This window comes from Eulemur rufifrons, chromosome 6 (assembly GCF_041146395.1).
Source record: "Eulemur rufifrons isolate Redbay chromosome 6, OSU_ERuf_1, whole genome shotgun sequence".
NCBI classification, from domain to species: Eukaryota; Metazoa; Chordata; class Mammalia; order Primates; family Lemuridae; genus Eulemur; species Eulemur rufifrons.
The window spans coordinates 68,676,834-68,701,569 of NC_090988.1; the positions used below are offsets into that span (position 1 = coordinate 68,676,834).

General features: G+C 49.1%; 1 protein-coding gene and 1 non-coding gene across 2 annotated transcripts in view; one reads left to right on the plus strand and one right to left on the minus strand.

The window, feature by feature from the left end:
• Positions 1 to 24,736, plus strand: part of NAV2 (neuron navigator 2) — a 691,715-nt gene that overhangs the window by 214,144 nt on the left and 452,835 nt on the right. The window lies entirely within an intron of this gene.
• On the minus strand, positions 1,047 to 1,181 carry LOC138385610 (small nucleolar RNA SNORA1). The gene has a single exon (XR_011233830.1). It is a non-coding gene; the product is annotated as a small nucleolar RNA SNORA1 (small nucleolar RNA).

Here is a 24,736-nt window from a genome sequence, read left to right on the forward strand (position 1 = left end):
CTCTGTAAAATGGAGATAATAACAGTACCTACATTTTAGAGTTACTGCAAGGATTAGATGAGATAGTGCATGTTAAAGCACTTTTAACAGTGTCTAGAACATACTAAACACTCAAAATCAGCTACTAGAAAAATTATTATTATTATTATAGGATGGTGGTATTGGACTAGCTTAGTGGGTTCCAAACCTTAGACCTTGGAGCCTTTCTTCCAGCATATTTTCAACTTCAAAGTGTAAAAAAGATCACATTGAGCTCTTCTGGCTGAAGCACATAGAGACCCCGAGCCCAGACCCTCAGCATCCCCCTCCCCAGGGCTGCCTCCCAGGCCCCTCTGCGGGACCCTCAGGCTTCAGAAAACCCAGATTGACAGCAGTTATCCCAGAGGATCCCTGAGGTCCCTCTCAGTTGCTCCTTTTAACCCAATTCTTCCTCCCGAAGCTTGAGTGTACATCTGGAAAAGCTGTCTTTTACAGCTCAAATCCATTTTCCAAAAGCATCAGTTGAGCCAGGCCCGGGGGGAGAGCCTGGCAAAGGCAAACCCAGCCGACAAGCAGAGGTGAGGAAGTTACTCGAGCAACGATCCTGACTATAAAATCCCCCCAACTGCAAACATCACCTTTACGGGTTTTTTTTAAGTCAATAAATTTTTATTTAAGGAATTTTACATGTTGTGATTTATTCCACTGCCCAGGGTCACCTTAGCTCCTCCAAAGTTTAAGTCAAGATTTATCTCCCAGATAGGCCTGTTTAGAAGGACCCGTGCTTTAATGCGCAGTGGTTGTGTCAGACAGCCTTATCACAGTTTTCTTGGTTCGGTTTCTTTTATCTCCACTTACATACAGACATCCTGAGGAAATACTTAAAAAATTTCCAGCCTAGAATCTTCGGGATCCAGGTCTTCCAATAATTCACTTTGGGGCCCTAGAAGTTGAATTGTAGAAAGTACATCACTATTTTGGCTAAAGAGCAAAAAATGTATTATTCCTTAATGCGTTTCTAATATTGAAGTTGTGTTGCATCCAGTTTTCACTCATGACATTAGCAAAAATGTTGCAGGTCTCATTGTCACCACTACCATACATTTGCTGTGGCGGACGCATAACCTGTGTCTCAATTTAGCCTCTTTAACAATTTCTGGGCACCATGGCCCACAGTGCCCGATCTCCTTGAGAATGAGGCTTCACCTCCACAGTTTTTAGGGTAAGTTAGGCAGATGTGAGTGTCTTTGTCATAGTCTGGAGTAGCTTCCCATTCCTTTGTCTCTAGATGGTCAGGCACCGCCATTGCCTGTGTGTGACACACAAGGGTTGTCTGTTCTTCTCCACTAAGGAACTGTGTTTTATTTTCTCACCTCTGATTCTTAGCACAGGGTCTGAGTTTAACAGGTGCTCAACAAATCAGTGTTGGATTGATCAAAGGGAATTGAATATGGACACCTCTATGTAGCCTACTCCAAGCTGGATTCAACGAAGCCCCAAACAGACATGAATCCTGACCATGCAGAGGTTATTGTTTGAGAGGGAAGATCAGTAAGTATAAGTGTGATAGGGTTCGGGACTTTTGTGGGACTTAACTGTTGAAAGATAAAGTTCCAAAGTCCAGAACAACTATCGTGGGACCCTAGAACCCACCAAAGACAAGGGTTTGCCTTCAGGATCTGCTGGAGCTAAGCCTTACGAGGACCCTGAAAAACTTGATCTTGAGGTCCTGAAATGAAAGGTCTCTTTGCCTCCTGGGACCCGAGGACCCATTGGGGGTGTTCTGCCCAACTTTCCACTAACCCTTGTTGGGTACACTGTCCTAATTGCAAATGCACTTTAGACATTGGCTACTCGGCTTCCAAGCCAGGTGTTGGAGGCCACAATGAGCAAAAGCTGAGAGGGCCAATCCCCAGCCCATCATTCAGAGTCTCTCTTCGTTGACTGCCCTCTGCTTTTCCTCCATCTGCTTCCGCCTCTGGTCTCATGCCAACTGCTTCAGCCTCCCCTGGCTTGTCACTGTTCTGCAAGCAATCCAACCTATTAATGATCAGGTTCTCCCAGCCTGGAATGCCCTTTCCTGACCCACTGGCCCTTCCACACCTACTGAGCTCCTACTCATTCTTCAAAACAATCCGAAATGCCACCTCTTCTAGGAAGCCTTCCTAGGTCTCCTCAGTTGGAATTTTTTACTCCTTCCTTTCCTGTCCTCCCATAGCACTTACACACCATGTGTGACATCCCACTTGGGTTTGAATTATATCTTTTATTGCTCCCACTATTATAAAGCTTGATGTGGGCAAAGATTTTCATCTTACAGGTCTTCATACCTGAATATATCGGGGAAATCCATGGATTTGGGCTATAATTTCTAGGTCGTTTGGGGTATGTGAATTTAGACTAGTTATCTAATATGTCTGAATCTCAGGATTCTCATCTGTAAAATGAGGATAAAAAATCTTTTCTTACAAGTTTACAGTGAGCATTAAGACGATTTATATGAAATAATAATGAAAATAAAATAATAGTAATGAGAGTTAATATGAAGTGCTCATTCAGGCACTACTCTAAGCTCTTTACAAGTAGTTCATTTAAAATTTTTTTAAATTTTGAAATAAATATAGATTTGCAGGAAGTTGCAAAGATAGTACAGAGAGGTCCCATGTACCTTCCTCCCAGTTTTCTCCAGTGGTTACATCTTACATAATAATAGTACAATATCAGAACCAGGAAATTGGCATTGGTACAATGTATGGTGATAGTTCTGTATCATTTTCTCACTTGTGTAGATTTGTGTAACCACTACCACAACCAAGATACAGAACTAAAGATCTCCCTTGTACAAGCTTTTATAGTCACACCTACCCTCTCCCTTCCACCGCCCCTAACCCCTGGCAACCATCAGTATGTTTTCCATCTGCAAAATTTTGTCCTTTCAACAATGTTACCTAAATGTAATGACATAGTATGTGACCTGTTAAGATTAGCTTTTTTCCACTCAGCATAATGCCTTTGAGATCCATTCAAGCTGTGTATCAATAGTTCCTTCCCTTGTTAATGCTGAGTAGTATTCCATGGATATGCCATCAATATACCATGGTTTAGCCATTGAAGGACATCTGGGTTGTTTCCAGTTTTTCTGCTGACATATTAAACTGTCATAAACAATTGTGTATAGATTTTTATGTGAGTATAAGTCTTCATATTTGCTGGGATAAATGCCCAGGAGTAACATTATTGTGTTATATAGGTAAGTGTATGTTCAATTTTTTTTTAACAAATTGTTTCTCAGCGTGGCTGTACCATTTTATATTTCTACCAGCAATGTATGAGCAGTTCAGTTTCCCTACATCTTTGCAAGCATTTGGTGTTATCATTATTTTTTATTTTAGCTGTTCTGATAGGTATGTAGTAACATCTTACCAAGGTCTCACTCTGCATCTCCCTAATGACTAGTGATGTTGAACATATTTTCACTGCTTTTTTGCCATCTGTATATCTTCTTTAATAAAATGTTTCTGCCTGTCATTTGTCCATCTTCTAGCTGGATTGTTTGGTTTTTTAACGTGGAGTTTTGAGTGCTCTTTATATATGCTAGATATGAGTCCTTTGCCAGCTATGGGGTTTGCACATTAGCTCATTTAATCCTCACAACGGCCCATGAAGAGGATACTAGGATTATCTCCATTTAATAGATTTAATAGAGGAAGTTGAGGCACAAAGAGTTAGTACTGCACATGGCATACTTGTCACTCATGTGCCTTTGGCACCTTGGTGGAATGGTAGGGTTATTGGAGATAAGGAAGGGGAGATAAAAGTTAAGGTCAGCAATGAGTAGACGGACTTAATACGGGGTCATCAGCCCATTTAACAGGCTGAGAAGTTGAGGCACAAGCATTAGAACAGATTTCTATCTTTCTGGAACTTCCATTAAGCCTGATAAAATTGTCTCTTCTTTTCACTTGAATCCTACCTTTCTCCTGTTCTGCAGGTTTGATGGCAGCTGGCCAGTTTCTACTGCAGGGACTTTTTCTTAAGGGAAGGGATTTCTCCCCTACCTTCCCTTTCCAGGGTTCTGGGAGGCAGCTTGCTCCTGTCATGGGAAGTACAGAGACAGGAGTCAGAATGACAGTTGCTGGTCCCAGCATGGCAGTGAATAGTTGGGGAATTGCTTTACTTCCCTGGACTTTCTGTCTCCATATCTGTAAAATGGAGTAACAACAGTAGCTAACTGGCAGGGTGGTTATATAGATTAAATGGGGTGCAAAGTAGAGAACAAGGGCTTCAGTAACATACATGGGTTTAGAATGGAGCTCTTCCCTTTCTAGCTGTGTAACCTTGAATATGGTGCTTCACTTTTCTAAGCCTCAGTTTTCTTACCTGAGAAATGGGTACAATCACAGTTCCTACCTTATTGGCTTGGAGTGGGGATTAAATGATATGATGCACATAAAGCACTTATGTGTATCCTATTTCAAGATGAACAAGATTAATAATAACTAACATCTTTTGAGCACTTACTGTGTGCCAGAATCTGCTTGTCTTAAATTCACCCAAAGTAAGATTAAACACCCAAGACAGGTGCAGGAAGTTCATATGGGAGGGGATTCCAGGAAGCAGCGTGAGAGAGTGAGGAAGAGAGATGGGGAAGACGTTGTTTCTGTGGGCCACGGGAGGTCAGTCCCACTGGCACCCCCAAGAGACTGAGAAACAGTCTATCTACGTGGCGGGGTAAGGAGGCTGTGGTATCGGTCCATCGCCCACTCTCACAGGTGGAGGGTCACTCCTGAGCATGTGTTCCACCGCACTTTTGGCCTGCCCTGTGCTTGGGCTAAGCACGTAACCCTGGCCAGAGAGCATCGTTAGGACAGAGACGGAGCGTGGTCGATCTGCACGGGGCCTCAGGGTCGGCTGAGGGGACGCTGGTGGTGCTGGCAGCACCTGTGCCCCTCTAAGCACTTCACATTATTAACTCCCTCACTCCATGCAGCAGCTCAGTGACATGGGCACTACTAAAACCACAGAGAGGTTTTACAACTTGCCCGAAGTTCTGCAATCACTCTGATTTCGGACCCCGCGTTCGTATCCGGTGGCTTTCAAGAATGCTTGACCATAACCCTCAGTAGAAAATGTGTTTGACATCACGAGCCAGCTCCCAAGCACTCGCAGGCACACACTAAAGAAACAAAACTTTCACAAAACAACACTCATCCTTACCATGTGCGATGTACCCTGAAATTTTGTGTTTTTTAAAAATCATGTTATGTTTGGCCAGGCAGAGAGGCTCACGCTACTCTGGCTGAGCTGGGAGGATCGCTTGAGGGCAGGAGTTTGAGACTAGCCTGTGTAATAAAGCGAGACACTTGTCTCTGCAAAAATATATTTTTTTAAATAGCTGGGCATGGTGGCGTGTGTCTGTAGTCCCAGCTACTCCGGAGGCTGAGGCAGGAGGATCACTTGAGCCCAGGAATTCAAGGCTACAGTGAGTTATGATCATGCCACTTCACTGCAGCCTAGGCGACAGAGTGAGACCTGTCTCTAAAAACATAAAAATAATAATAAAACTAAAATTAAAAATTTAAAAATTATGTTTTAAAAATGGTATTAGTCACCCACTAAACTGATTTCATAGCCAGTGATGGGCTGCAATTCACAGATTCGGTAAAGACAGTGCTCTAACATTCTACTGTACAAGACAGCGTGGATGATGGAGATGATGTCATAGGGGTGGCATGGGGGCTGGTCCCCAGGAGGTGTCCAGGGAAGCTTGGTTTCCTTGCTTGCCCTTCTTGGCAAACCAGAGCCCCCGAGGTGCTGCCTGCAAGCCTTGCAGACGGAGGTCTGGGCTGGCCCAAGTGTTTCCCACTCTGACCCAGATTTGCCCCGGTGGGATTTGCTCAGCCTCCTCCCTGGGCATGGGGACCCTCTTGGGCTCTGACCTTCAAATCACCAGCCCCTCCAGAAGCCAGCCCCTCCTTGGGAGGCAAGGTTATGCCCTGTCCCCAGCGACGCTGTCACTTCCTTCCCCTGAATCTCTGTGTGAGGATTGTTCCCCTAATCAGGATGGAGACGCAGTTCATTACAAGCTGGTGAGGCAACGGCTCTTGCTCCAGGCCCGAGACAGGCTGTCTGGGAGCTTGGCCAGCCTCCCACTGCCCCGGACACCAGGGCAGTGGCCTCAGAGCAGAGCCAGCTCACTGGGTTTGTTTGCCCCCTTCCCAAGGGACACAGGCAGACAGACACTGTTTGCTGAGACTTCCACAGCTTTCACTATTGCAAAACCTCTGCCACGCTCAGACCATGCGTTCCAACAAAAGACAGTGCTACTTCTGAGAGCACTGGAACAGCATCTGGAGTAGTAACGGGCCTTTGCTGAGCATTTTCCAACCACTGGGCTGGTGCTCTACCTGCAACGTGTTGGCTGGTCCTTACAGCAAACCCTCTAGATAAGGATGATCATACCCCCTCTGCAGATGCAGAAACTGAGGCACAGAACGCTTTGGTGCCTAGACAAGCTCACCAGGCAGCTAGAAGGTGGCCCCACCTCGCCTGGCCCCACTGACTCCACCACCTGCCTCTCTTTATGAGAACATGATCCCAACTTTCCCTTTCCTTCTGGAAAACTCTGGCTTCTCCCTCCACTCTGGTTCATCTCGCCTCTGCTCAGTAGCCAGGTGAGGTCCCACAGGTAACTTCGCCTCTCTGAGCCAAGTTTCCCCCATCCATGAAACAGTTCCCGAGGACACCTCCTTCCCAAGGCCACTAGGAAGAGCAAATGAAATAACGTGTCCACGTGCTTCTCCTGGACTCCTAACACATAAGATCTGCTCAACAACCTACTTATAAAAGAGTCACTTCAGCTCTTCTCCCACCAACTTGACGGTATCCGCCAGCCATTTCTGCAGGCGGGACGTCACCATCCTGAGAGGAGTGGCAGCTTCTCACACTTGAGCCTGGTCTTGCCCCCTGCCCCCCGTCACACTGACTGCCCAGGGGCACAAATCTCAATTATGACTCATATCTCTGGGAGGGCTGTGAAGAAGCCGTTTATTTCCCCCGTGAACGGAGCCCTCCGCCCGGGACGAGGGGGACAGCCGTGCGGCGGCTGCAGAGCCCGGCGCGGAAACCCTCGTTAGCTGCAGCCTCGTTACTGCCTGCAGTAGAGGTTTTTAATAACAGTCCCAATTAGTCGCTTGTTACTTCAGAAATAATTACTGATAGTAGCCCTTTGTCTCTGTTCTAATTCCGGCTTCATTCCCAAGCTGCGGAAGTCTAAACAAGTGGGCATTTTTAGCTGAAGGGGATGGGGCTGTGGGGTGCGTGCCTCTGTCCGGGGTGCGTGGAGGAGTGGCAGCGGCCATTTCTCACCCCTGAAGACGCCTCTGCAGAGCCAAGCCCGGGCCTCTGTCTTCAGCTAAGGGGGGGGATGGGGCCCCACTGTCAAGGGCAGGTGGGTCTGGTACACAGCACTGTCTGCACAAACAGACCACGGAGCTGCCGGCCTCCGGTTATAAACTGTGCCTGCGACATGCTCCTCCGCCTGGGGGTGGGGGGCGGGAGGGCCAGACCCCAGCCACTGACCAGGGCAGAGGCAGATGCCACCACCCTCTGACAGCGGTAGGCACAGCCGGATGGAAGAGCTGCCTTTGAGTGTGGGGAAGGGCCGCGCCGTTTCTCCTGCGAGGGCAAGGCCCCAGCTCCGGCCACGCTTGTGATCTTCAGTCCAACGGGACCTTCCTACCACCGCGCCAGAGAGAACTTGGGAATGCCCGGGGGACCTCAGAGTTCGCACGGCACACGCGGCACACACAGCCAGCAGCCGTCTGCGCACCGCGAAAGCTGCGCACAGGTAAGCTGGTCACTGGGCTTTGTGCAAAGCACGCAGTCTCCTAGCCTCAGGGAATCCTTCTGCATGTCTGACCTGCTTGCATGCTACTTTGCCTTGTTGCACCCGTGAGACTGTTGCAGTGCTGATGAGTCATCGTTGCTGAAGCTCTGGAGTGATTAGAGCTAACGTGTGTCGGGCACTTCCTGTAGGCCAGACGCTCTTCCAGGTGATTTCTATGTATTTACTCATTTAATCCCTACAGACAACTCCCTGAGATACGTGTAGTTACGATCATCAGCCCTAATTTGCAGATGAGGAAACTGAGGCACACAGAAAGGTTAAGTAATCTGCCCGAGGTCACGCAGCCGGGACATGGCCGAGCTAGGGAGAGTCCCTTCCACCACAGCCAAGATTTAGACTACGGGTTACCCTGCCCCTTACAGGAAGGACTGGACCCATTAGGGAACAGAATGTTTCACAATGCAGATTTCCCCCGTGATTTTTCTTTAGTGGGCTCTGAATAATAAATTCTTTTATGGCCAGTTTTTGTAATTCTTGCATTGATTTTTGGTTCCAACTGTGTTCTCTGAAAGCTTCTCCCCACTCGGACCCTCTGGGTCCAACCAGATGCCTCTGTTCTTAGTGTCTGTGCGGTTTCCATTATGAATGAAATGGCAGGAACGCTTCTGAGCCCAGTCCTGGCCACCCTCGTTAGGAAGTGACAAAGCCCTCGGTGCCATCACGCTGGCCAGCCTTGGTCCTTTTCAATGTGTCCTGTCCCTCTTTGCTCATGACCCACCTGTTAAGGGAAGAAGCCACACTGCTGAGGCGGTTTCTCTTTCCCAGCATGTTCTTTGGTCTCTTTCTCCATGAGAATCCTTTCCCAGTGGAATTGCAAACTGTTTGGCTGGAGGAAACTGCTGAAAATTCATCCTTTCTTCTGTTTTCCTTCCTACCTCCTGTTCCTTTCATCCCCCCAGCCAAACCACGATGTTGTCTTATTGTTAATAATCCCGGCTCCTCTGTGTTTGGAGGTTCATTTGGAAAATCGTGTCCACAAGGCAGAAAAGCTCCACTTCATCCCAGACACAAAGGGGTCTTTTGAAGGTGCAAGGGGCCTGGGATTAAGAGAGTAAGCAAACAAGCGTGGCCTTTGAGGAGAGGCGTGTGGGAGGGGGCGTGAAAAAGAAAACTGCTTCATCAAACTGTACCTCAGTGTATTTAGACAAGGGGAGCTTATTTGTGTTTATTCTACACGCATGCCCTAGTGTTTCGGGAATGCTCCTGTAATCCACTCCAGAGGCAGCAGGGCTCTTGCCAGAATCCCTTGGTGGCCACCCTTTCTGAAGGGTCGGGGACGTGTGGGCTAAGGGGCTACCCTGTTGAGAAACAGTGTCCAGGAGACCCGGTCCGTTCTTCCAGTTACTGGGAATTCTCCCCTTCAGTATCAGCCGCTACTGCTGTTCTCCTTGTGGGATCTACCCAGAAAAGTCTCGAGCCTCAGGGAGCCTATCCCTTCTTTTTCTCTCTCTGAAATCTGAATTGTATCCCTGTCTTGGTTTGGGTCCTCCAACACAGACCCTGAGCTAAGGGTTTTGGTGCAAATGGTTTATTTGGGAAGCACTGTGGGGGGCTGGGGAGGGAGACAGAGTGAGGAGAAAGCCAACAGGAGGTGTGTTAATGATGGTTACTGTGTGGGCAGCTGGGCTTCAGTCCTATGGGGATGCTCTGAGGGACTCAGGGGACATTCCTTAGAACTGTCCCACTGAGCGGCGAGGAAGCCGTGGTGTCTATCTACCAGCTCACATGCCACGTTGCTCCTGGGGTGTGAGCACCCCTGCACTCTGGCCTGCCCTGTGTGATGCACAAACAGCTCTCAGACAGAAGATGCCCCCAGGCAGGGGGACATGTCACTGTCTGTGGGTGACCTCCAAGCTAAGCCAGGGAAATATGCCAGGGTGTCAACAGCATCTGCTAAAGCAGCCGACTATTCTTGGTGTGCGTTGGACAAAATAAGAGCAACTGTCAACATTTACCAATAACCTCTAACCAGTTTTGTGTATCTGAAGCCTATTGCTCTCCCAAAACCTTTGAGGTGGGAATGCTGTCATCACCTATAGCGCAGCATCGTGGCTGAGAACGTGGACTGTGGAGCCAGAAGAACCGGGTTTGAATCTCACCTCTTCTGCTGAGGAGTTGTGTGACTTGGAAAGTTACTTAGCCTCTTGGAGCCTCAATTTCCATACCTGTAAAATGGGGTAACAATAGTACCTGCTTTATAGGGTTGTTTTTGAAGATCAAACAAATTGGTACATACGAAAGCACTTACAACAGTAGCTGGCATACATTACGTGTTCGGTAAGCACTAGCTGTTGTTATTCTGCAGAGGAGGACATTGAAGCTCAGGGAGGTTATTAGCCGAAGGTCGTGCAGCCACCAAATGGTGGGGCAAGACTTTACCTTGAGCTTTCTGCAGCGACAACAGTCATTTTTTTTACTATACCGCGTGACTCTATGATCATTAACATGTGAGAAAGCACTTCCCAAACTGTGAGGGGCTCCACAAAAGCTTTGGTTATTCACTGGCTGTTTCCTGTGCTTGGAACAGCAGATACAGTCTTGTCCTCTCAAGAGCTTCAGTCTGGTCTTTGAATCCTGCTGTCTGTCATCTCTGTGCAGCCGGCAGTGGGCACAGTGCCTGGTTGGATGTCAGCTAAGTGGCTGAGTTGCCAAAGGCCCCAGGACTGGCCCCACTGACCCTTGCTTCAAAGCTCCCACCTGGGAACTTCAGCTCAAGTCCGGCCTCTAGCACATGCCTCAAGTGCTGCCTCGCCCTCCTCCGGACCACGCCTAGGCCCCACTTGGGACATCCTCCCTGCTCCACCCTGCCTTCTGCCTGTTTGACAGTCATCACCCACACCACCACTTCTGCAGTGTCTACTTGCTGGCTCCTTTCCTCCCTCCTGGGCTCAGAGCTGCCTTCGACCCACTTGGATGTCACCCCCGGTATGTGTGTGAGTCCTTGACTGTTAAGTTCCTTGTGGGAAGAGCCAAGTGGCATCTATTCCTTTATTCATTAATTTATCCATTGTGGCACCAGACTCTGTACCCCAGTGGGTAACAGGGACATGGGGACATGCAGAATGAGGATGGCCCATGGCTGGAGGAGCCCAGTCTTGGGGAGACCAGCAGGCACACGCTGCAAACCACTGTGATGAGTGTCGGTGGGCGCACAGAGCTGAGGTGCCCAGAGACCAGGGCCCTCTCTCTCCAGGTGACGGGTCAGAGATAAGGTGACACTAGAGCTCAGCTGTTAGCTTAGGATTGATTTGGTTACAAGGACAATAAACCTGCTTAAGCCAGGTCAAGAAAAAGGGGCAGTGGGGCTGGATAGTGGTGGGATACAAGGGAATCCTTTAGAACAGAGAACAAGAACTTTCCCCCAGGACCCAGAGAGTCGTCACAGCCTCCAGCGTCTGTCCTGGTCCTCTCACCCCACACTGCCCAGCTCTGCGCCTAGATGACCTCCCCCAACAGTGCCCAATGGTCTTGTGGTCCCAGTTTCCAATGCCTGTGACACTCCAGTTGGCCCAGCGTGGGCCAGGAGTCCATCCCTGGCCCCATGAGCTTTGGCTGGGGAAGCAGGTCAGCTGGCATAGCAAGGCGGTATGAGCCCCCACAGGGCTGCCCAGCAAGGACTGCCTCTCTACAACAGTGTTGAAGGGTGAGATATTAGTTTCCCAGGGCTGCCATGACCAATTACCACAAACTTGGTGACTTAAAACAACAGAAGTGTATTCTCGCACAGTGCTGGAGGCCAGATGTCCAGAATCCAGGTGTTGGCAGGGTCATGCTCCCTTCGAGGGCTCTAGGGAAGGATCCTTCCTTGCCTCTTCCAACTCCTGGTGGCTCCAGACGTTCCTTGGCTTGTGGCTGCAAAGCTCCAGTCTCCGTCTCTGTCTTCACAGGGTCTTCTCCTCTGTGCCTCCTCCCTTGCCCTTCTAAGAACAGTTGTCATTGGATTTAGGGTCCACCCCAATCCAGGATGATCTCCTCTTGAGAGCTTTACCTTAATTATACCTGCAAAGACCATTTTTCCAAATAAGTTCATATTTACAGGTTCCAGGTGGACATATCATTTGGAGACCATCGTTCAACCCACTACAGTGAGAGTCTGACAGGTGCAGAAAGGAAGGAAGGGCATTCCAAGGTGAAAGAACAGCATGAGCAAAGGATGGTCACTCAGGAACAATGCACATTACTGCTCCAGGAGCACAGCGTTCGCCAACCGCGAGAGGGTTGAGCTTAAGCCACAAAAGGCCTTCCATGTCACATAGTAGCTTTGCCCCCAGCAAGGGAACCGCGTGTCGCTCTGGAGTGGTGGAGGAGCACTGTAAAATCTGCATTGTAGGCAGATCGTCTTGGCTGCAGCATGGAGCTACGTGAGAGGGGGATGAGAGTGGTGTGAGGGAGAAAGCCATTTGATAAACAGTCATAAAGCACCTACTATGTGCCAGGCCTGTTTCTAGAGGCTAGGAATATAGCATCAGAGAAAAGGGACTCAGCTGCTGCTATATTAGGGTTCACATTTGAAGGAAGGAGAGAGAAAAAAGCAAAGAAACAAAGATTTATAACATTAACTGGCAAAAGGCAAATAAAGCAGAGAAAGGGGCATAGCAAGCACTGAAAGGTTTCAGTTTCATACGGGAGGTCAAGGAGGGCCTCTCGATGAGGTGACATTTGAGCAGAGCCTGAAGGGAGCGAGGGAGCTATGATGTTTCTGAGGGAACAGTGTGCTGGGCAGAGGGAAGGGCACATGCAAAGGCCCTGAGGCAGGAACATACTGGGCATGCTCAAGGAATGGCAAGGACGAGTGTGTGGCTGGAGAGAGCGAGCGGGGGGAGGAGAAGCAGTGGCAGCAGCAGGGGGTAGTGGGGCCACGTCGCTTAGGACTTTGTCAGCCCTGGTAAAACCTTGGCTTTCCTTCTGAGTAGGATGGGGAGCCTTGGGAGGGTTTTAAGCAGAGGAGAAACATAATCTGACTTAAATGTTATAAAAGGATTATTCTAGAGGCTGTGTGGAGAAGAGATTGCAGGAGAGGAGAGTCACAGGAGGCTACTGCAAGAGTCAGGACAAACGATGACAGGGGCTTGGACGTGGGTGGCAGTGGTGGTGTGGTGAGACGTGGCCAGGCTCTGAATAGGTTGCAGATTGGAGTTGGTGGGATTTGCTAATGGTTGCGTGCAGAGTGTGAGAAAGAGGAGTCAGAAATGGCTCCAGGGTTTGGGGCCGGAGCAATGGGAAGGACTGAACTATCATCCACAGAGATGGGGGACTGTGGAAGATCTGGGATCAGGCAGATGGGACCGAGAGTTTGGGGACATATTTGGTATTGGTGGTTCGGGACATGTTAAGTTATTGAACTTTGCTTTGTGCCCAGGAATGTTCTAAATACCTAATAGGTAGTAACTTCTTCAACACTCACAGCAGCCCCATGAAATGTAAACTCCTCCCGTTGTACAGGTGAAGAAACTAAGGTATAAGAAGCCAATTAACTTACCCAAGGCTTTCCAGTGAGTGAGTTGCAGAGCTAGAATTGAGCCCAGTCTGCGTCCAGGGCTCATGTCCCTAACCACTGCTGAGGACTGCCACCTGCTTTTTGCAAGGTCCAGGGGAGGGGGCAGGGCAAGGGATATTTATTTAGGGAAAAAATAACCACAGGTGATGCTGATATACCTACCTGCTCAGCCCCAAACTCAGTAGACCTTGTAGGTTTGGGGGAAAGCACACAGGCGTCCAGCCCAGCCCCGTCTACGATCCTCCCACAAGGAGGGTAAGGGAAGACCCCTCCGTACTGATGCTAAGCGTATTTACCGTTTCCTCTTGTCTGTGAAATGCAGGCTTTATTTCTATCTACTTAAAATATAGTGCAGGGGAAAAAAAAAATGGCATGTGGAAAAAGTTTCTGGGCCCTGAACCATTTCTAAATATTATTTTTCAAAAAAGGAAAAGTCATGGAAATCGGCCTAGGCTCTGCTTAGCTGAGGCCTGTCCCGGGGAGCGTGTGAGGATGGGAGAGTGTGGGGACGACGACGTAGCGGTGGCCGCCACAAAGCCTCCCTGGCATAGGCAGTGGCCCTGCCTCCGGGGCTTCATTCATTTGCTAGAAAGGACCCATTCTAGACGCTCGCCTTTTTCTGAGGGAGTCTAGCAAGGGCCCTGGAAAATGGGTCATTTCGCTTCACTTGGTTTTGGATTTGGAGGGTTTTGTGATTCAAGGCCCAGGGCAAGATTTGGGTGCGGATTGCGTTGTTCCCCCGACGCCCTGTTAATGTGCAGTCGGATGCAACCTGCTGCTCATCTTGGAGCCTGTTAGGAGACAGAGCTGGCAGACCCTTCCAGGAAACCCGGGGGCCTGTGGAATCATACCAATTCAGACGGAGGCAACGAATTAATCGGAATTAGTGAGAGGTCTGCATTCGGGACTGGTTTGGAATTCTATAATTTTGTCTGTTTGAGTTCCATTTAAGTCCTCAGAATTACTCAGAGGCAGTTAAGCAGAGATCTCCAGGGGGGCCTGCTTTGTTGCCGAGTTAGGAATAATTTGTGCCTGGCTTCTTGGCAGCACAAGCCACGCTCCTTTGTGTGGCTGTCAAGACTCTGCGAGGCCTGAGCCTACTTACCAATTTTTTTATTTCAAAACGTATTGGATATCGGATACTATTGTGTGCCAGGTGAGTTGCTGGATGCTTTCACGTGTGCTGCATTATTTGGCTCTCACTGCGGTCCTAAGGGCTCAATGTGACACTACTCAAAGATGGAGAGACTGAGGTTGGCTCAGCGAGGTCGGCGCAGTGTTGGACTGATGAGGGTCAGAGCCTGACTCCGTGTCCAGTGCTCCTCTCTGACCCTATCCTAGCACTTCTCTATTTCCCACCTTCCCTTTAGCTGCCCTCCCCGCACCCACCCCTCCCAGCTGCTTCCGCTGAACTCTGCAGGTCCCGGCTCTGTGCTTTTGCTCCTGGTGCTGCTCCAAGCAGGCAGTTAATGGTGGTTGAGTCCAAATCTCCAACCCTGTCCTGGCCCCTGTGAGGTCTCCAGAGCTGCCCACAGAGGGGAACCTCAAGGCCCATAAGAAAGTGAAAAAACTCTAAATTACCTCTGCCAAGAGGTATGGCACCGAGATTGTCATGGGATTGAGAGAAATGTCTCCTAGTCCTGCTTCTGTATTACCCTTTATGCATACGCTTTAGCAGGTGAAATGCAGTCCAAAAGGGGCCAGCAGCACAGCCTCACCTGAGATCTCGAAAGAAATGCAGATGCTCAGGCCTCATTCCACATCCATGGATGCAGAATCTGCACTTTCACAAGGTCTCCAAGTGGGTCCTGAACACAGTGATGTTTGAGATGCACTGCTCTGCTCCCTCCACGCCCAGGGGCCCAGGGCCCAGGCCAGGGAAGGAAGAGAGGGCACCCCCCCCCACAGTGGTGCTCCATCCTGCCTCCTCTCCAAACACTCTCTCGGTTTGTGTCCCTGGGGGTTTGGAGAGGGCACAGTGGAGAAGGCGCCCACCATTCTTCCCAGATGGCCTTTCAGCTCCTGCTCAGATAGGCCCCTGGGGGTGGCTGTCACTTCTTTCCCAGATCTCCCCCTGCCTGCCCTTGGAACTGGGAGCCCTCTCAGCCCAGAGGAAAGACAGGATAGTTGGCCCTTAGCTCCCCGTCCCTGCTTGGCTAGGCCTGGGGACGAGCCTATTCACCTGGCCATGGTGAGCTTTGGGGAAGGCAGCCCCACCTGGTGAGCAGAACAGGTACTGCCCGTAATCTGAGGTTGCAGCGCCAAGATGACTAGCTCTGTTTAAACATATCTGACTGCTACTTAACCCAACCCCACAGGCTTCCTGCCCCATCAGCTGATGGTACTCCTGGCCCCACAGGAAGGAGGAAGCAGGTCCTTCTTGCAGCTCACCTCTCCACTTACAGCTGGCTCTTGTCCTTATCAGTCTCGGAGCCTCTAATGAATGGGTATGGCTGGGATGGGAAGGAAAACAGTCCCATTGAGCAGGATTCGAGATGGGAACTCAGATTACAGACTTCATAATCACAGCTTGGAAGAGAAGCTTTGTGCATAGAGGGAACCAAAGAGAAAAATATGTCATGCCTTTTGGAAACCTTTCGGCAGAGATTCTTCAAACAAGATAACTGACCACAGAGCCTAATCTTGCTTCTTTATTATTTTTTACTGTTATGCTAGGTCAGGAGGCTAAATGCAATCCCAAGAGCTACGACGTATTGATGGCTTACTTCAATTCAGAGATTGTCCCGTGCACATAAATGCATTATCTCATCGTATACCCAGAACCACCCTATTCTCCCATTTTACAGATGATGAAAAGAACCATACGAGCCCAGTCACACAGCAAGTAGGAGGCGATTTTCAAATTCAGCTCAGACCTCAAAGCCCTCTCTGCACCACCATGTTCTACTACATTCCAGCAGAGTAAATGAGCTGTTTGGGGACCTTTCAGAGCTCCCTTTATCAAGTAAAAGATAGGGATCCTTTTAGCAGAACTCACGCCTTAGCTGTAAGAGCATAGGTCCGTTTATAAATGGTGAGATGTCATTCGGGCCGCTGCCTCTTGCCTTGGTTCTCAGCTCCCCTCATCTCACCCGCCATCGCGCCCTCTCTTGCACCGTGTCCAGGTGCCAGCTGAAGCCCAGCAGATGTCACTGTGAAAAGAAAGGACAAGCAAAGCAAAGCCAACTGCCTTGCAGTGCTTATTAGTGCATGAACACAATGATGCCCTTGATGTGTCTCAGAGGACGGGGCGTGCAGGCCAAGTCCACTTGGGCATGTGAACTTATCTCCGCACAAAGGTTCGATTGAAATGAGAGCGTCCATTTGTTTTGAGGAAACTTGTCCTGTGTCAACCATGATCTGGGGGAGGACGGATATTCCTGTGCCACATGGGCGAGTCCCATCTTGCACACGCACACACACACACTCACTCCCATGAAACCCAGTTGCACGGACACTAGGAGACATAAACTCTTCCGTAAGAAATGCGGTTTCCTTCCCTTTCTTCTGATGCCAGCTGTATTCGTTTCCTATTGCCACTGTAACAAATTGCCACTAACTTTCTGGCTTAAAACAACGCAACTGGGTTAATTTTCTGGAGGTCAGAGTCTAAGATCAAGGTGTCAGCGGAGCTGCCTTGCTTCTGGAGGCTCTCTGGGGAGAATCTGTTTGCGTATCTCTTCCAGTTTCCAGAGGCTTCCGCACCCCTTGGCCTGTGGCCCCCCAGGGGCGATCACACATGGTTTTGACCGCTGCTGTCTTCGCCACATTTCTTTCCCTCATTCTTCTGCCTCCTCCTCCCATCTGTAAGGGCCCTTGTGATGACTCTGGTCCCATGTGCATAATCCAGGCTGATCTCCCTATTTTAAGATCCTTAAATTAATCTCACCTACAAAATTACATTTGTCATAAACCTGTTTGCAGATTCAGGGGATTAGGTCACAGACATCTCCAGGGAGCCATGATTCCGTCCAGCACATCAGCAAAGGCTTTTTTGAAAGCGGAGACCACTGTGGGTCTTGTTAATCAAAGATAAGATGCAGGCATATGTTAGCCATTTCTTTTACTACTAAAAGGACAGGAACAGATTCCACATCTAAAAATTGACACAAAGGTTGAAGTTGAGAGTTGGAAAGTGAGAAAGATAGGAAGGAGAGGGAGAAAAAGCATGCAAAGTACATTAAGAACAAGTCTGCAGAAACACAAGTTAAAGAGCACCTTCTGCAGAGGGGAGGGGGAGAGGACAGGTGAAGGAGGGTGAAGGGAAGGAAAGGTCTTACAGGTGAGGGGAACAGCATGGGCAGAGGCCTAAAGGAAAGATGGAGCCGTAAACAGCTCATTTATCCTGGTGCTGCAGTTGGTGGTTTGTGGCTGGTCTTTGCTGGTAGACTCTAAGCTCGTTGTGGGCAGGGACCACACCTGCACTTCTCGTGCACCCCTGAGGACTCGGCAGAGAAGCCTAACCACTGCAAGCCTCACATAGACTTAACTAGTGAGGTTATTACCATTCAATATCTGGGATCAGTTGAACACTGACTCTTGGCCGTGTGAGCCTCTGTGTTCTCAAAGGCTCTACTCCCGCTCTACCCACAAAGCCTGAGAGGAAGGAAGAAGGGTGCCATTCAGTTTGTCCATATGGGCTCGAGCGCAAAGATTTAAACTTTAAGTCAGGAGTAACTGAAATCCGCCAGTAATAACAGCTAACCCTATTGAGCTCTTACTCTCTGCAGAGGTCATCTTGTCTTCCCGACAGTCTTGCAGGCCAGCAACAAGTATAATCCCAATTTCACAGTGAGAACATTGAGGCTGTGCGCTCCCCATCGGATGCCCAAGGCCAGGACTGAGAGCTGCCTCTTGAAGGGCTGCCATCCCTCAGGCAGAAAGAATATGCTAGAAGGAGGCAGTCCTTTATTTGACAGCAGTCATCTCCCAAGGGGCACGAGGGAGGGTGACAGGGAATGAGGAACTCTCACTTTGAGGGTTCAGCTCAGTTCATGAAATAAGTCCCCTCCTTATTTAGTCTGCATTAGTTCAGTTCAATCATTTTTTTCTTTATGAGTCAACTTTATTTCAAAAAGGATTGGAGGAGGCTTAAAATATATAAGTTAACATAGGATAACGACCTATATGTAGATGGGAAAGTCAGAATAAAGAAGAAAATAAGGAGGGAAAGCAGATTCTATGCAAGGCAGTGGGTGCCGTGGGGTCATAGATGCTGCACAGATGTGGGTTGCGGTTGCAGCTCTGAGCTCTCTGTAAAATGAACTCCTTTTCAAGGGTCAGAAATCTCTTACTGCTTTATAATGCAGGTATATCATAGACAACTTCTCACCAGTGCAGTGCCTCATGGTTTGAAGAGCTTTGTCACAACCTGTCCACATCCAGTTCTCACACGACCTTCAGTCTTAGGAAGGAAGCCTAGAGGTCAGTCTGCTTAAGAGCAGCAGAATGGGGGTACTTGTTCTATTTCCAGGATGGATGGATGGATGGATGGATGGATGGATGGAAGGAGAGATGGATAGACAGATGGATGGGGAGATAGATGAATGGATGGAGGGATGGATGGATGGATGGAGAGATGGATGGAGAGATATGAATGGATGGAGGGACGGATGGATGGAGAAATGGGTGGAGAAATGAATGTATGGATGAATGGAGAGATGGAGAGATAGATGGATGGATGGATGGATAGAGGAATGGATGGATGGATAGAATGAGGAATGGCTGGATAGACAGATGCAGTGGTAAGAGCCTAGACCTACTTGCATACATGCCTGGACACTTAGCCCCTCCTCATCTTTCTCCAGGCTCATGCCAGTCCCTTCCCAAGTCAGAAGGACCAAGCTGGCCAAGTTCCACAGCTGGCTGGGGTCCGCCTAGTGTCTGAGCTGAGGATATGAATGGGATGGAGGCTTTAGGAAGAGATCATGTTTTTATCTTGCTTGTTATTATTGTTTTCAAAGTGACTTCCTGTTTCTTTTCCCTGCCACCACCTCTACATCCGGCAGGCCTTAGGTGTGGATGAATCTCCTGGGAGGGGCTGTCCTTGGCCTTCCAGGCTGGGAAGGTCGTGTTGTCTGCTAGGTGGTTGGGGAGCCAGCCATCCCATGCCCTGCCCAGGCTGTAGAAATGATGTCTTGATAATGCGAGATAATGTTCTTAGAATCTGTACCTGGCCTCCACCACTAACCCTCCCCAGGACTTAGAGGGGTTGCTACAACTCTCCCAACCCAGGTTTCACTGGATCTACAACAACTTTTCATGATGGGTAAGAGCCAAGCTGCTAGGGTTGCAATCTCGGCTATTTACTAGCCGTGTGACCTTTGGCAAGTAGATAACCTCTCTGTGCCCCGGTTTCATCCACAGTACTATTACTTAGCTCAAAGGTTTCTATTGAGGATTAAAGGAGATAATTTATGTGAATTATCTCATATGCTTTATATCATGTGCTTAACACAATGCCTGGCCGATCATATATAACTCATTAAATGTAAAATGGGTAAAATCAAAATTGCCTCCTCCAACTCACAGGTTTGCTATAGACCTCAAATGAGTCATTCATTCCTACAATAAATGATATTGAACACTTTCTATATGACCAGCCAGGTACTGGGGCCTAAAGGTGAGCTGCCTGCCTTCAGGGCCCTTTTGTATAAAGGCTTTGCAGAGTGCAGGGTGCTGCGGTCTCGCTCATCATTCAGCCTGTCGTGCGCAAGGCCTTAAAACCAGACTGGCAGCACAACCTTCTTAAAAGGAAGCTGAAGAAGAGCCCCTGTTGATAAGTGAATAAAATCAGGGCTGCTCCGGTGGAGGTGGAGGAGGAGGGGGAGGGGCGGGGCTGGCTCCTGCCAGCTCTGTTCCTCTCCACGCCAGCCCCAGCCCCACTGCAATCCTCGGACCCCACTCCACCCTCCCTCCCTCTTTTTTTTTTCTTAATTAATAAATTATATCTTTTGGGGACGTTTTAGGGTCACAGCAAAATTGAGCAGGAAGTACAGAGAAGTCCCATATAGCCTCTGTCCGCATACATAGACCTTCCTTCACTGTCAGTGTCCTGCACCAGCCAATACATTTGCTACACTCGGCGAACCTACGCTGGCACATCATCATCGCCCAAAGTCCACGGTTTCCATCAGGGCTCGCCCTCGGCACCCTGGTGGCCAGGCGGCATGGGTCATGCTGTGTGGAGGTGGCTTCTCCGTAGCTGTGGCTTTCTTGTTCCCCTCAGAGCCTCTGTCGGGAATGTCCCCAGAACTTCCTGTAGAATGGATGGTCAAGCCCTCCAGGCCACAGTGAGGACTGTGATCAGGACGTCCCCACAATCCCTGCAATTCTTTGTGACCTTTGTACCAGCCCCCAGGGCCATTACTTCACGCACAAAATAGTGTCCAGAAGAGAAGCCGTGATGGAGTCAACAGAGGGAAGCTCAGAACAGGCGCCCTGTACTCGCTGCCTGAGGGACCGGGCGCAGCCATGCCCACTCGCTGTTCCGGCCGACTGCTAACAGCAGCACAACATATACATGGAATAACTACAGTTGTAGCACTTAAATGAATTACATTCATATCCAAACTCCCCCGTTTACTAATAGTTTGACTTGGGGAAACTTGCTTAGCTCCCCTGTGCCTCTATTTCCTCATCCGTAAAATGGGTACAATAATAGTACCTCCACATATGGTGGTTGTGAAAGTCTAATAAGATATATGCAAAGTACGTAGGCGATGTCTAGCACTGAGTGCCTATTCAGTGAATGTTAGCTGTTGTTAGGTGCTTACTACCGTTATTACAAATCCATTTCATATGTGCATATACACATATACATTATGTTATATATTTCTGAGCTAAAATGAATCAGCTCTAGAAGAGACAGCATTGAAGGTGGCAGTGGAATGATTCATGTCCCCTTATTACCTGTGGTCTTGTGAGCTGAATCTTAACAGCTTCCATTTCCTGAGAGCCTATGATGCGCTGGGCGGGCCTATCATGTGCCGGGCACTGCGCTTCAAATACCTGTTTCATTAAATCTTAGCAAAGCAACCGTGTAGGGCAGGCTTGTTTTGTTTCTCAGAAAGCTGAAGCAGTAAGCCCATCAGCTGGAAGCTCTGGCTGCCTCTGTATCAGCTGTCGGGGATCCTGCCCTGTGCCCCACCCCCACCCCGACGCTGTAAGCAGAGCTGTAAGCAGAGCGCTGCCACCACCCCCTCGCAGAGCTCTCAGAGCTGTTTGTTTCCACCATCCCCATTTTATCTGACAGCCCACACACAGCCACCCAGCTCAGGGGCATTTCTCCAGGCTGCAAAATTTTTACAAGCAGCACACAGTGGAAACATTCATAGGTTTTGGGGATTTTTTTTTTTTTTTTCCTTTTTTCCAAAATACAGCCCTGCAGACTGTGTGAGTATGTGTCCACATTTAGGCCCATGTGTCCCTGTTGGAGTCCAGAAGTCCAGGGCACATGGTGTCTGGGTATTTGTATGTTTGTATTTTAATGTGGGTCCACCTCTCTTTATCCCTGTTCAAAGATAACCACTTCTGCCTTTGCATGTGTGTGTGTGTGTGTGGTATTTGTGGATCTATGGGCTGGGCTGTCTCCCCAAGCCGTCGTCCCCAGGCCTGCTCCCCTCTGTGCGTGTGTTGTAGCATGTTTGGGTGTGTGCCCGCCTCTCTCCCAAGGGTGTCCACAGACACACGTAAACTATCCTTCACTTCTGTTGTTGAGACTCTCCTAGGACACTCTGCCCTGGCGGGGCAGGGAGAGTTGGGAGAGGGAATGTTTAGTCTGGAAGGCAGGCAGGCAGCTGGAGACTCCCTGTGGAGCATCCAGGCGGGCAAGCTGGCCCCCAGGGCTGCTCCAAGTGCCCTCCATGGTGGGGAGGACAGGGCTGTCCCGACATGCCCTGGGTCCAAGGGCAGGATGCTCCTGCCTGGGCAAGGCTGGGCCCAGGGCGGCCCCTCTGGCATAAATGGGAGGGCTCTGAGCAAACTCCAGCCCTGTGGAGATGGCATCCTTATTTTTCTTATTTTCCCTCTCTAGGTTCTTTTCAGTACTCAGAAGAGTGGGTTTTATGCTGGATTGAGGCTGAGGGGTTAGCACAGCGATGTAGAAAGAACATGAGGCTTTGGTGTCGGGCAGACCTAAGATCGCCTTCTGGCTTTGCCACATATAACCATATACTATTGAGACAGGGACAGTTACTTCTGAGCCTCAGTCTCCTCAGCTGTAAAGAGGTCTAATAACATTACATTGCAGCCTCATTTGAGAGCCTAAATGATAAAATCAGTGTGAAGTACCTAGTAGGTTCTTTATCACCTTTTTTCCTCTCTGGAAGTCTCCGGGTAACACAGCTTCCTGAGTGGACCAGCAGGGCGATGCCATGGGGTCCTCGGAAAAGAGCTATTTATTTTTCATGACCTAGTGTGGGGGGTGGGAAGGGAGAGGGGTAGGGGGCTCAGCTTTGCTTTGCAAATGGTTTCTTTCGGCTTGCTATAACTTGAGTTTACATCCTCATATCCTCTGTTAGTGGGTGCTAGGAGGGCATTTTAAGACGATGGTGGCAGCTACAGTAGGGGTTTCTGCAGAAAGCATGCACCTGCCTTCCAAACAGGTTTATGAGCTGGTAACCAGCCTCCTGGGGCACATCAAGCTGTTAATGGGCTGGGAATGGGGGCTGGGGGGTAACGGGCTGCTTGCTGCTTTGCTTCGTGGCACTCTGACGCGGGCAGCCACTGTTCTAGGCAGTGGAGATTCTGTACTAAACGAGGTAGGCACAGGCCTGCCCTCAAGGGACTTCCACTTGGCTGGGGAGACACACAAAATAAACACATGAACCAAGAAAATCCACATTAGCTAATTTCCGGACAATCCGTGCTAGGAAGAAGTTTAAATATGGTAGTTGTGATAAAAAGTGCAGGGTGGGGTATGTGGGTGCCACTTAGGTGAGGTGGTCCTGGGGGAGACCTCCCCAAGGAGACAGCATTGCTTGAGACCAGAATGATAGGAAGAGGCAAAGCAAAGGTCTGGGAGGGAGAACCTTTCAGCCTCCCGTCCCCTACTCCCACCTGCCTTCGGATCACAAGTTCAAGTCCTTTCGGTGGCTGGCAAGTTCCCACACCATCTCACCCACCCCTCCTGTTCTATCCCCCAGGTCTCTCCACCCACCGCAGGGCCTTTGCACTTGCTGTTTGTGCCACCTGGAATACTCTTCCCACAGATATCCATGTGACTAACTCACTCTTTCCTTTGAGCCTAGCCTAAAAGTCACCTTTTCGATGGGCTCTGGATTGTCCCTTATCTTATGCTATTTTTCCCCTTAGTCATCATCTTCTTTCAGACTCTGTAAGTTACTTATTTATTGTTCGTTGTCTTTCTCTCCTCCCTAGGCTATAAGACCCACAAGGGCAGGTATTTTTGTCTGATTTTATTCCTTGACATAAACAAGTACCTGGAATGGTGCCTTGAACATAGTAGGTTCTTAATAAATATTTGCAAGATGGATGTATGGACAGACACATGGGCCCCTGGTGACACAAGGCTCATCCTCATCACCAGGAGATACGATGGGTGCAGTCTGGGTCTCCACTGTGGGCCTGGCCCTGTGCTGAGCGGTGCTGGTGGGAGCCACAGACTTGACATGCAGATGGGCCCAGATAAAGAAAAATCCAGAGTCAGGTTGGTGACACCAGGGCTCTGAGGGGAGACATACAGGACCATAGGAAATCTGAGAAGGGGAGATTTGGGGGTGGGAGAGGCACAGAGATACGTGGAGTGAGCAGGAGGATGGCCTCTCTGGGACTGGGAGGAGATAGACCCGCTTTGAGTAGAGCTGAGGGTTTGGGGTGGCAGGGAAGAGAGTAGAAAGGACCAGCCCTGCAAACACACACACACACACACACACACACACGTGTCCATCCATAGAAACACAGTGACATTCCCACAGACCTGAGTTCACATCCTGTCTCTGGCCCCTACTCCGTATGTGTTCTCGGGCATATTAGTTAACATCTCTGTGCCCTGCCTCTGATCCTAGGCTAAACATTCTCTACCTCATAGGGATACTGTGGAGCTCAAATGTGATCCCTTAATTATCAAAATCATAGACTTTGTCATCAGACTCAAATGCAAATTCTGGTTCTAACTTTTATGAGCTATGTGTCCCCATGAAAGTGACTTAAGCTCTCTAAACCTGTTTCCTTAATTACAAAATGGGAATAATAACAATCTCATAGTATATTCATGAGATTAAATGAGATATTAATAATAAATGGAAAGTATAATATATACCAAATGTGACGGGAAAGGGCTCAGCACATGGCCTGGCACACAGTAGGCCCTCGGGTGCTAAAAGGGTGTT